Raw genomic sequence first — 14,257 nt, forward strand, 5'->3', positions numbered from 1 at the left:
ACCCTGTGCACTGGCCATAAAGGCTAATGGGGTAAAGGTCCAAATTATTTAGAAGTATTAGCCATTTATTAATCACCAGTCATGAACCTATATTTAATGTCTGTTCACCTTATCATATAAAGATCTGGTAAACAACTCAACAGCAAATGCAGGCCCATGGTTTAGTATCCCAGGCCTGAGAGTTGAATCAATGTGCACATATTTTGAAAGACAAACTTTTCACTTGCCTACCACTGAGTTGCATCTAGTAAAATTGGTGTGACTAAAAAACATCGAATCCGGTTCTACCTCACCAAACAGCTTTGTTAGAATAGAAAAATAAGCTTTCGCATTGTTTTATGTAAGGTTAGCATTCGCAGCACCACTTTGTGTATGGCAGCCATTTTGAATTATAATCAAAACGAATCCTTTGCCTTTTCCGAGAAACAGCCTTCTCAAGGTTGTGTTTCTTCGAATGCACTGTTCTTATTAGCGCATACCATTTCCTTATAGATGTAGGTCTTCTCCCCATTGTCTAGTGGTGGATATAGGCAGAGTGATCTTGAATAGTAGACTATGTGTTCCTAGCATCAGAATCGAAACTTACTCCTTTGTAATTTACTACCCAGTTTCATCGCTTTGGAAAATTCCACGGTGGGCGTGCTCTCATTGGTTTTGAAGTGTACATAAAGTATCATTATGCTTGCTGATGTCAGGCCCTGTGCAGCCCTCCTAGGGACTGGGCAGATTGGGCTCCACTATGAGTGTACCTAAATAAATAGATGTTTGGTTTGTAGTCTCTACTGTGTGACCGACTCTTCATTTGGTATGGAAGGCTGACAGGTGGTCCTGAGTGACCCTAATTGGGCCATTTCCTTCAGCTGGCATCCAAACAGAGACTCCTTTGGATGAGCGACCCATCCCCTTCCAAGGACGGGGGAGGTCAAGGCCATCGTGTCAGAAGGACGGATCAGGGATCCCTGCACAAAGAGTTTCCGGTACTCACAGCTGCCCCTTCTGTCCTGCCGGACGGTGCCTTGCCCAGTGGTCATCCCGACTGGAATCCTGAACAGTGAAACCCTTGGATCTGACCATTTGGTCTGAAGCTTCGGCAATGTAGAATTAATTTGTTTGACCTGAATATAACAGGTGGGTTTATTTTGGTTCTTTGTGGATATGGTACCATTTTGGTTTGTATTTGGTTCTGTCTAAGGACCGTCTTTTGGATAAAAGCACTTAAAATTGCTTTGCCATGCCTAAAATAGTGAACTTGTTTTCTTTTGAGAATGCCTGGGTTTAATAAACTGTTTTCTTTGTGCTGTCACTGTTGTTCTGCAGATGCTCGATTGGAAGAAGCACAGCCAGCAACTCGAAGAGGCACTTCAAATTTTGATATGTATGTGAAGCTTGGCCTGGGTCCTATTATGTTTAGTACATTATGGCACAAATATATGAGGGACAATGCCAAGTTGCAGTGGCCGTCGACAGTTACTTTAAATGAACAAAAGATTGAGTATTTACAAGAACAGTTGTTCAATAGACGAAGTGGGCAGCCTATGTTTGATTCCCTCCAAACATGGCAGAAAGCAGCTAGCAGAGGCGACTGAAGGCAGAAAAGGAGGCCCAGAAAGGGAAAATGCAGACTTTGACTTAGAAAGCTATAGCAGGGAAAAACCGGAAAAAGGTGTTGAATGTGAATATAGAAGATTTTGATTACACATTGATAAATCGTATATGGGTCTGGAAGAGGAAAAATTGTTAGATAATCGACCCCTGCCTTCATATGCCCCACAAAGAATATATACCACTGTTTCAGTGCCATCACAGCTGCCTGTTACAGTTGCATCCATTGTCTCTGTCCCTGTATCTACTACTGTTATTTCAATGGCTGTGGCTTCAGCCACTCCTCCTCCTCTTCCTTCTGTTTCTTTGCCGTCTGTGGCTACTGTGACTGTTAGTACCCCGCCACACCTATTGTCTTAGCATCCCTTTCGCCAGCTCTTTCTCCTGCGACCCAACAATCAGCGACAATAGTGCCTGTTACCTCCCCACTATGCTTTTTCATCCTCCGACATTAGTAAGTAGCTGGACACCGGTACATGGATTTGAAGATAGGAATTGGACGAAATTTAAGGAGCGCATTGGACCGTTAGTGAGATCTGATGAGGGTAATAGCTAACCAGGCTGCACAAAGGGCCCGTAATCCTATTTATAGTGTAGAGAATGTCTGGGCGACTATGAGAGATTTTGAGCATTTTATACAGCAGCATGCCCTTAAACACATGTGTGCAACTTTAATTGGTCTTTGGCAACAGTACTTTGAAGCGGAAGCGCCTAAAATTTTTATTGACATTAGAGATCAGGTGTATATTAGTGAATTGGGGGCAGACACGTTTTTGCTAATGTTACGACAATAATAGCTTATAAGGGAAGACTACATAGGAAAAGTCCCAGATCATTGTCTCAGTTTCCAATGCAGGAGGTTCATCCTATATATCACCCAGAATTGCCAGAATTAACAGTTGGCCGTAGTAATATTACTAGGCCGAGGGACGCGGCCCATTTTCAGGAGAAATGGGTTTATACTCCATGGAAAAAAGTGATTTTTATCTCTTAAGACTCATTTGCCTGACCCTAGGAAAAATCCTACTGCATATTATAAGGAATTGACTGAAACCGCCTCTTCCACTGTAATGACTCTTGCTGATATTGAACTGTTTCTTGGTGTTCTGGTTGATATTTGGAGGCAGGTCCGTACACAAGACCATGTTGTGGAGTTGGGAGGGACATGGGATCAAAAATCAGCATGGGACCTCATATTGAGGCTTTTGTCTGCTTTGACATTCCCTAAGAAATTGGCTATAGTAAAGTGTAGTGGCCACTGGAAAGTCACTGACGATGTAGGTAGAGGAAATGCTTTTGCAGATCAGACAGCTAAGGAAATAGCCCAAACTAGAATGAAAAGAATGTTCGTAGCAGGTCCCGCTAGATGGGTGCCTGAAGTTACCATGTTTGAGGCTACACTCCAGAATGTGAAAGAGATACAAAGTGAGGCCACAATAGAGGAAATAGCAATGTGGCAAGAAAGTACAGCACAATTGAACGATGAGTTATGTTAGATTGATAAGTTAGGGAAGCAGAGATGGATGTTGCCTGTTGCATATGTTCTTCCTCTAGTCACAATTGTCCATAGCCCAGTCCATATCAGTGCTAAGGGTATTTGCAAGTTATTAGACCCTGTATGGCAGAATGGTAACATTTCGAAAACAGCTGCATATTTAGGGAAAGGGTACTTCTACACCACCCGGTAATTTTGCACCACTCACTTTTGCTTTTGAGATCCTTCAAATGGATTACATAAAATTAGATAGGTGCAACAATTTGAAGTATGTCTTAGTGGCCGTTTGCACATTTAGTAAATGGGTTGAGTCTTATCCTACCAAAGACAATACAGCTATTACAACTGCAAAGGTACTCCTGAAGGAGTTCTTTCCTCATTTCGGCTTGCCCCATTTGATCTGGAGTGATAACGGAAGTCATTTTAATGCCAAAGTAATTCAATTGATTTGTTATGGTCTATGCATTAAGCAAAAGTTTCATGCTGCCAATCATCCATAGTCAGCAGGTTTGGTTGAGAAGTACAATGGTACACTCAAACTGAAATTTGCAAAAATCCAGGAGACAACAGGGTTACAGTGGCCAGATGCGTTACTATTAGCTCTTTTGTTGACAAGAACAACAGCTAATTCTAGGACAGGATTGTCACTGTATGAGGTCATGTTTGGATGCCCGGCAAATGTCTGGGGAGTCCCAAGCCCTCGGCAATTTTCCGATATAGAGTACCTGTTGTTAGTAGACTACCTTGCTCAGTTAACTGAAAGTTTGTGTTCTATTCACCAACAGGCCCGTGAGACCCTGCCAGCTACACCAGAGGGGCCCGGACATGATATTCTGCCTGGCGATTTTGTGCTGGTAAGGAACTTCCGGCAGAAGAAGAGTTTGGAGCCGTGGTGGAAGGGACCGGAGTACGTTCTCCAATCAACACGCACAGCAGTCAAGGTCGCTGGCCGTAATAACTGGGTACACCCGACTCACTGTCGCAGGATACCTCGACCCTTTCCCTGTGATCAATGGGTGAGGAATGGAGTAGGGGACTCAGAGTGTGAGAAGGTGCCTCCGTTTGTCCCCTTCAGAGACGCCAGGCTGACCTGGACCAAAACGGATGAGGAAAATGATGAAGTGCTGAATGCAGTAGTTTCTCCGGAAATACGAGTTATCCAGGCAGCCTGTTTTTTACTGATCCTTCTGTGCCTGGAGTCACTAGGTACAATTTGTGCCCTCGGCTGAGGAACGGTGCACTAATGGAGAAGTCAGATTAGTTAGGGATGGACTGTGTAAGTTAGGGTGTACTTTGCTATAGTACCAACAGAGTTAGTTTAGGGTGATGTGAGATTTGTGCACTGTTTGAACATTGGACAGGATAGATAGAAAACATCCCCTTGGGGGTACATTATCCTCGACGTGTGAACCCAAGCTTAGGACAGAGCAAGCTCCAACACCGGTGTTCAAGAGTGCCAACAATTTGATGGACAATAGGACCCTGTACCAGTGATGCTCTGACGGATACTGGGAACTTTTATATTCTACTTGCTGGCATTTTGCCCCCTTGCTTCATCAATTGATATGCATCCCTTTGGCTGAATGGCTGCTGATGTAGAGCATCCAGTGATTCCCCTTGTTTATACATGTATGTGTTGGTCTACCAAGAAAAAGATATTATGTGCTATTCTTGTGATTCTGCTGCTATTGATTCTGGGTAGGGTGTCCGGGGTTTTGGAACATGATCAGGATGCACACTCATGTACTAAGAATAGGTTGTTTCCCAAGTCCACACAAAAAGGATAGCCTAGAGTAATGTATTTCTAGACACACATAAAAGATTTTTTGGAGAAGGTACATCTTGTTATCCCACCGAATCTGTTACAAGCGTATGGACTGCTTATCCATTGTCACTTGTCAATTATATGTATACCCACCCAGCCCAATTCGTAGAGGTAAGGGATGAGTTTAGTTAGGGGTATCCTTGCCCTTGTTTTTATTACAGGAAGCCTCCATGAAGGGGATTTCCGGGGTGTGACAATAATACAGATTGTGATAATTTGTATATGAAAGAGCAGAATGTTACCTTAGTGGGCTGGCACTACCAAGATTTAACAGTCACCCGGAAAGCTGGTTATTATCCTGCCAGTTGTCCGATAATAAATAGTACTGATGCATTTCTGTATATTAATTGTTCCGGGATAGTGTTGTTCAAAAATACAATGTCTTTAGTGAAAGATAAGGACTCAAGCACTTTTGGAATAAATACCAGATATGCTCCAGTAGATTATGAAGGATCACTCTATGCACACCCAGGATTGTATTTCTTGTCTAATGGTACTTACTCAAATGTTTATAATGGCATAGATGATGTTGCTCTAGGGATGGTGCTCCCTATAGGTGTGCCATGTAAGTACAGTAATCCAAGTGTAAGATGGGTAAAAAGAACATTGTCTGCAGAGTTCTGTGATGAATGAAAGATTTGGAAGTCAATAATTATAGTAATGGTATTACCTTTGGATATATTTTCTCCTCCATTATTACCATTGGTGATACTGCAAGGGCCAGGGGTGAAAGAGTGAGGCCTGAATCACAAAACTAACTTAAGACAAAATCCTAAACTTACTACCATTTTGGTATTCACAGAAGGCACTTACTCATTTTGGTATTCACAGAAGGCACTTACTCATTTCGGTATTCACAGAAGTTAGGAGTCCTAACTTTAGGACTCCCAAATGCGTTCTGTGAATACCAAAAGTATTAGGATTTTTCTCAATTTAGGAGTAGTAAAGTTAGGATTCCTAAATTTAGGACTCCTAAATTGAGAAAATCCTCACTTTAAGACTTTCGGTATTCACAGGAGCTGAGTTTTGCTACACTAATGAATGCACTGTTCTTATTAGCGCATACCTTTCATTTTAGATGTAGATCTTCTCCCCATTGTTTAGTGGTGGGTATAGGCAAAGTGACCTTGAATAATAGAAAATGTGTGCCCAGCGTCAGAATCAAAACGTACTCCTTTGCCATTTACTACCCAGCTGCATCGCTTTGGAAATTTCCATGGTGGGCGTGCTCTCATTGGTTTCGAAGTGTACATAATGTATTGTTATGCTTGCTGATGTCAGTCCCTCAGCAGCACTCCTAGCGACTGGGCAGATTGGCTCCACTCTGAGTGTACCTAAATAAATCAATATTTGGTTTGTATTCTCTACTGTCTGACTGACTCTTCATTTAGTATGGAAGGCTGAGAGGTGGTCGTGAGTGACCCGGATGACCCTAATCGGGCCATTTCCTTCAGCTTCTATCACCCATTTCAGGTTAAATGTGCAAATTGTGTGGCCACACTAGCAGTTTGAATGCAAGCCTTCTAAACATTGAGGCTGCACTGGGCATTTGATGCCATACCTGATAATGGTAAGTCTGTAGTGGACATTTGAACTTGAATTCACATCAAGAGAAGCTAAAATGGGCCTTTTAAGCTATGTATTCGTCTGAGGAGGCTGCAATGGGCGTTTGAGGCTAGTCCTCTGAACGGGTATTCACACCTGTATTTGTATTGGCACCTGCATATTGCCAACAACATTCAGCTTTATCTATGCATGTCTTAGTTGCACCTAGGCAAGAGCCACTGCAATTGTGCAGCAAAGGAGGACAAAAGTAGAGTTGATCATAATTATGCAGCAAGAAAAAGAAAAAGAAATTGTAGCATAATGTGGCACATTCCGTGGCAGTATTATTTCACTATTTTAACACATAATGGTACAGGAAAGAGTTTTTCTTCATTAGAATTGGTTTAGCATCTATTTACAGAAGCCAACAACTAAAAGATGAGCAATGATCTCTGCAAAATGGTCTGCACTGCTAAACGCCACCACTTGGGGCAATTGGATTTAGTAACTTCTGATCTCTTTGAGTTAGCAATATTGAAATTTGAAAAGTATGCAGCATATGGTTGACTATATGACAATGTATGTAATTCCAAAAACACCACGGAAGCAGAATCGAATATCCCCATTGGTCCAACATTAGCATTGGAGGCTGTGCATTAGTATTTGTGACTCAAAAGGGGGTGGTGATGGACGGAGCATCTGAACCAATCAAACACTCACACCCAGTCAACAGATCTGGGTTTAATCCATCACCGTTCTTTAGCTCACTCTGCCACCCCAGTTCAGACTTGGCCTTATGCAAATCAGTCTGACCCTGTGCCTCATGGGAACAGTCCAGCCCGAACTGCCAAGCCATGCCTTCCCTGGACCGGAAAACAAGCTTCCTAGGACCGGTTTCTGACATTTCAGCCGTCTTCTTATGCCTCCTCCCACCCTGACAACAATGCCAATAGTGAACTAAGAGGCAAGTCAGTTGTCCTGTCGAACCCTCTGGGTGTCTTGGGTTTTTACTATACATGGATAACATTATTGTTTAATAAATAAAACACATTAGAAGGTTTTGTAACTAGCATATCCTGAACACGGATATTTCAAGGTGCTCTTACATGTGAAATGAAGAAAAAGGAGTCACAGTGAAATGAAACAATTGCCTAGGGTCACACAATTTGATCAAGAGTGGAAGCTAGGATTGATTGTAGGTTTTTTGGTTTCACATTGTGCAATTCTATCTCATTCCAATTCTATATTAAAATTACTTATTTTTTCACACTTGACTTCCACAAGGCGGATTTTAGCAAGTAGAGAAGACTGGTAAAGGGATAGCAATTCAGATGCTGCTTAGCACAGTATTGCTACTGTTGTAGTGTTTGTGTAGTGTTTTATGGTTTAGGGTAGTATTGTAGTGTTTGTGTAGTGTATTGGGGTTTAGGGTAGTGTTGTAGTGTTTGTGTAGTGTTTTAGGTTTTAGGGTAGTATTGTAGTGTTTGTGTAGTGTAGGGTTTAGGGTAGTGTTGTAGTGTTTGTGTAGTGTAGTGTTTTAGGGTTTAGGGTAGTGTTTGTGTAGTGTAGTGTTTTAGGGTTTAGGGTAGTGTTTGTGTAGTGTTTTAGCGTTTAGGGTAGTGTTGTGGTGGTTGTGTAGTGTAGTGTTTTAGGGTAATGTTTGTGTAGTGTAGTGTTTTAGGGTTGTGTCAGGGGGCCGTGCAGGATAGTGTAGTGTTATTGAAGGGATTGGACTGGGGTCAGGGGAAGGTTGTGTAGGGGTACTATATTAGTGTTTAGGGTCGGGTGGAGTAGAGTCACTTACCTTGCAAAATGTTACCACGACTATAGCTTCACCACGCGTGCCTTTGCGTTGTAATGGCATGCGTGGTAAAAGCATAGTCATGGTAAAAGTTTGAGATGTAATGGCATGTTGTTGTCATTGACATTGCGTAGTAATACCCGCATTGTAATGGCACGTGTAGAATTGCTATGCGATGTAATGACATATATCCCCTAGGCGTATACTAGAAAATCCTGAAGGATCGTGTTGTAGCAACCCACCATGGGGCATGATCGTAAATGCGGTTTCACCTCTTTGCTGAGCAAGGTGCCCTCTGGTTGTGCCCATTTTATGACATCAGACCTCGATATGCAATCGCAGGTGGTGTACATGACTTTGATTTCAATGCCACTGCTTGTTTAGTCAGAAGTAAGAAGAGATCCACACATCTCACAGTGGATTTTTTGTTTTTGGGGCTAGGGCAAATGGCCAAAAGACAATGTTGTGCTGAGGGGATCTTTGGGTGTTCTGTTGCGTGCATAATGTCAGACACCACCACTTCCCAGATGAGACCTAGCCCCCTAAATTTCGAAAACATATGTAGCATGTCAGCAGGTGCTGCCTGTCATTGTGGGCATGCTTCTGTAGTGGTTGGTTTCTGAGATGGAGACACCTGGGGTGAGATATGTGCAGAATATAAAATTGAATACATTTAATATGGATATTATTGGAAACCTTGCTGGGGTACTATATAGCTTGAAGCCATTCCGACTCATTGAATACCTGTCCTAAGGTGTCTTCCCATTGATTGCTGAGGTGCACTAGTAATTCCAGGGGGTCCTTTGAAAATGCTTTGCAGGACCGTTGAATCATAATTGTGTAGAATAGTGGCAAGTTCTAGGTCTCTAGGGTCTCAGTATGTAATCAGCATTCGCATGATGGCACCATAGGTCAAGAAGGCCCCTCCATATAGATCCTTTTGCTCCTGTAGGTCCCAAAAACCTTTAAGGGGTCATCTGAATTTGGTAGTAATAGCAGTAATTCCAGCCTCCAGGGCTTCTCTCATGTGGAAACCATCCCCTGTTTGGGAATCCTATCAGGGGTAAAGACAGGGAATGTTGGTGCAGTGTTATAGTGTGTCCATTTCAGGCATTCCACAGCTGTTCACTCCAGAAGCAAGTTGTGACCACTGGCAGACTGCACCCAAGAATAAATGCCCATGTAGATGGCCTTCTTTCATCCGAACTCGGGCAATCCCCAGCAGTGTTGGTTAGCCAGCCATGAGGCCTCCCACTGCAACTGTGCTGCCTAATAACACTGGGGAAAGTTTGTGGAACCCATTCCACCCCCTTCCCATGGGATTCTCATTCTAGATAATGACACCCTTCTCCTACCACTCCCTGAGATCAAGAACAGAAACAGGTAGTCTAGTTCATGAAACACTCAAAAAGGGACAACCACTGGGTGATTAGTAAAGAAATAGAGGGGGGTGGCAACATCACCATTTTTGCCAGAGCTATATTTGACCCACCACCAATAGTGAGAGAGAAATCCGAAAGGAGATCTGAGAACAAAGTGATCTGATAGCCCTGTCAAAGTTATCCTCAAGAAGGTCCTCCACCCTGTGGTAGATTTGAATTCCTAATTATTTAAAGATATTGAGGTCCAGAGCAGAAAACTGTCACATATATGAATTGATATAGTTCCCGGAGACTGACTTGCAGGGAAAAGTCAAGAGATTTAGTTCAGTTAACCCTGAGCTGGACAGACTGTCAAATTCATCCACAATTAATGTTAGTGGAGTGAGATTTTCACTGACAACTCGGATATAAAGAATCATATCATTTGAGTAAAGAGAATGGGTCTGGTCACCTAATGGGATCCCCCAATTCCTACCTCTCTCTCGTAGTTTGGCTGCGAGCAGCTCAAAGGCTATGGGGAATTGGAAAAGAGACAAGGGGCAGCCCTGTTGACTGCCCTTCATTACTGGGTAGATATCTGACATAGTAGCCTGGTATTGACCCTGACCATGGGGCTAGGATAGAGCAGATGGATCCAACCCAGCAGTTGCAGGCTAAAACGAAAGTGCCGGAGAGCTCAAAACAGGTAGTTCCAATCCAGTGAATCAAATACCTCTTCCAGGTCAAGTGGCTAGCATGCCGAACTACGCCACTTATGGGATACCTCCTCCATGATCATATATAGGCGCCTAATATTTAGGGACGTATTCCAGCATGGAATAAACCATCTCTGGTCTGAGTGGACCAAAGAGGGCATGCTAGGCAATATACAGTCCCCTATAATTTTGCTATAATCTGTGGAGACGAAGGAGATCGGACAGTAGGATAAAAGCAGAGCAGTGTCTCTCCCGGGTTTTGATTTGGCTACCACCAGGGCCTCGCAAAGAATGGAGGAAGGGTTCCCTAGCCGTGGTGAACAAAAGAAGGAGTTGGAGGGTCAGACTTGTTTCACATGTAGAGAAGAGTTGTTTTGGCAGGCCGTCACTGTCAGGAGTGCAACCCTTACAGAGAGAGTGTATCACTTGTTTGATTTCTTGTGGGGGCCTCCAGCAAAGCTATGTGGTCTGGTATATGTGTTAACGTAATGCCCTCCGAAAAAGAAGCCTCACTCCTCATATGGGGGTGATCTAATCCTTCAAAGCAAAGCAGCAAAACAAGCATAGAAGGAGGAGGCGTTAGTTTCTCACTAAATCCTCTGCTCTACAATCCCCTGATCCCTGATGTTATATAGGTTTTACCTGAGAGTTGAGGTCTTATGAGCTAAGCCAACAATTGCCTTGGTTTGTCAGCATTGTTGGGGGTCTTAGCCACATGGGCTGTCCAGTCAAAAGAGTGCGGACATTCTGTAAATCAAGAATTAAGGGCCCTTTTCAGAATCCTATACAGTGTTTCATCTATATGCGCCTTTGTCTTCAGATCCACCAGTAGTTTCTCAATGTCTCTTAGTTACAAGTCTATGACATGGAGGCTCATATGTTAGTCTTGATACAGAACCCCCTAATTACAACATTAACAGCCTCCAACCCCCCAAGAGGGGTGGAAGGCTTCTTTGCATTATCAGTAAATTAGTTAGTGGTTGCATTCTTAACAGTAGACTCAAAGGTTGAATCTTCTTTCCAAAGGGTTTGTAACTTCAATTTCAGGAAGGGGGTGAGAATGTTTCCCTAGCATATACAATCCTCCATATGAGTGTGATCTGACAGGGTCTTGCCCAGATAAGATGAGCATTGTACAGGGGAGAAGAGCAACAGAGCTCACAATACGATCTAGTCAGGCCAGTAAACCACGGGGAGGGGGAAAACAAGTATTCCCTAAACTGAAGGTACTAAATTCCTCACTTATCAGCTAGAGACCAATGATGTAGCCAGTCCGATAGGGCTTTGGCTTTGTGGATCACCGGCATGCCTGGTAACGGGGGAGGGTGTGACCTATCAAGTTTGATATTTAATATGCAGTTAAAGTCTCCCCCAAGAATCCACAGGGTAGCTGCCCAGTTTGCAAGTTTCACAGAGAGTGAGTCTAAAAAATTTGGTTTATCATAATTAGGTGCGTATATGAACCCCAGTACTAATAGCAATCCATCTAAGAATCCCTTCACCGGGACATACTGACCCTCCAGATGTGTCAATGATTCCTCGCTTTCAAACGACACCCCTGGGGAAATCCAGATTGCTGCCCCTCTAGAGAATGACAAGAATGAGGTGTAGACTAACTGGCCTCTCTGCAGATGTTTAAGAGGTCACCCTCTTTGCTATCAATGTGAGTTTCCTGGAGATACATGGTCTGGGCACCTGCCCTTTTCAGCTGTGTGTGAATCCTGTAAAATTTATTTCCAACTTCTAACGTTGCATGTTAAAAGATTGTATGTCCCAGTCAGAGTCTTTTGTTCTAGCACTACTAACTTAACAAGGAAGAGGGTTTTTAGCAACTTGATTGCTTCTTGTCTGGTTTGGCGCCAGAGCCTGGGAGGGTTACTAGTAAATGAAGTGTGGTGAGGTTCCCACAAAATTACCTAAACATTCCCCTTTACCGCAAAAGACAGCAGCCAATGGGCCACCTGCCCAAACACAATATCAAGAAACCGAAAAGGTGTTCTACACATCATTTGACAATTCCAAGGGGGGAAGGCTGTAGCCCACCCAGTCAGTCACTGATGGTAGCATCAGTTGGCCACCCCAGTGAATAGTTGATGAGGAAGATGAGCCAGCATGTAGGATAAATGTTCCCTGGGCGTGTATGTGACAGGAAGATGCTTATTTCTGATCATCATTGACACATATTTATCATGTTGAGGCCAACAGCTTTTAGCTGTCAGTTCAAACCACTCAGGTTGTGCCATCCCATTGGCTATCAAAGCAGATAATCTGGGGATTGGTGGGTTTCCCTTGCGGATCCTCCCCAGGGGTTCAACACTAAGTCTGAATTGTATGTTTTGATTGCAGCAACCCCATATTGGAATTGGGGAGACTGCAGCATCCCCCATGGTAGCTGATAAGAGCAGGGCAGCTCTTCAAGGCCTGTTCAGCTGATGGGGCGACCAGCATAATCTATCTTCGCCTACTGCAGCGGCCAGAGTGCTCAAAGGTGCAGGTGAGCCCTGGAAGGTTCTGCAGTCATAGTGGTCCCTACTTATTATGATGTTTCTCTAGCCAAGTCCATGAGTCCTCTGGATCCTCAAAGACATGAGTGCACTCATCGGCCACAACACATTTTTGCAGGAAATAGCAAGGCATAGTTCAACCCAAGTCACAGATCACTTTCTTCATGCTAAAGAACGAAGCCAGGTGCTGCTGAACATCCATAGCAAAATCAGGAAAGATCATCACATGAGAGGAGTCAACTGAGATCTGGCTCTTGGCACTGCCTTTTTTCAAGATATGAAATCTGTCCCAGAATTTGTAGCCACTATCTGTCTCTGAGGTAACCCGGGGGGGGGGGCGGGCAAGCACAAAGTGAGTGTAATCCACCATGTACATCACTGACAAGCCCTCTGGAACCACTTTGTTCTGCATGAACTCCACAAAGGTCGCTGCGTCTTTGGCCTCTGTGCCCTCCAAGAGGCCAACAATACACAGGTTATTCCTCCAGGCCCTCCCTTCTGTATCCTCCACGTACCACTCAAGGAGGCAGATGCAATCTGTCTGCCCCACTGTGATGTATATGAGCCTCAGTGACTGGTGGTAGATCTTTTATAGATGAGATATTGCATTGCACCTTTTCACGTAGCTTATGAAGATCCTCCCTCAGCACTCCTAGGTCAGGGCCAAGGTATCAATTTCCAGTTACAGAGCAGCCCACACGCGTTTATTTCTTCTATTGTGAGGTCCAATTTATCAGATTTTGGATTGGTGGAACCAGTAAGTTGAGAGGATGTATAGGGTTCCCACGGGGAACCCTTCAACTCTATTTTTTCTTTCAGTGCATTATGGAGCGGGGCAACCACGCTTGTGATTCATGTTCTACCCATCCCAGAGATCTCGACCAACCAGCTGGGGCCCCAGGCACTCTGGTGCATGCAGTAGAGTATATGACCTCGGTGTCAGAGGCGCACCGATGCTCAGCCCGCTATAAAGGGTGTTTGATCGACTGAGTGCGCATTGGTATTCTCCAGGTTGGTCGCCAGATATCCGAGGAGGGCCAGTGCAAGGGTTTTCAGGGTGAAACAGCTGAGGGGACAGGAAGGCTGGCAATAATCACCTGGACTTTCCCTGGGTCCTGTCAGGCACACCCACCAGTCTCCCTATGGTACCCTGCACAACGGGTCAGCATAAGGAACGTGGACCATCCCAGGCCCTTCTAAGCATCCAGCATAATTAGCGGGCCACTGAAAGGTAAAACCGCACCCATCAACAGCACAGGTGGAAGGCGTAGTATGTAAGCAGCCAACACACATAGTAAAATGCAGCCACCCTCCATCCTTTCATCAGGTAATTGGTATGGCTACAATCACAAAATCGGTCCTCCGATGTAGCGATGAAATACCTTCCGACACAGCTCCTCCTGCAGCA

The sequence above is a fragment of the Lissotriton helveticus genome, chromosome 2_1 (genome assembly GCF_964261635.1).
Source record: "Lissotriton helveticus chromosome 2_1, aLisHel1.1, whole genome shotgun sequence".
Lineage (NCBI taxonomy): Eukaryota > Metazoa > Chordata > Amphibia > Caudata > Salamandridae > Lissotriton > Lissotriton helveticus.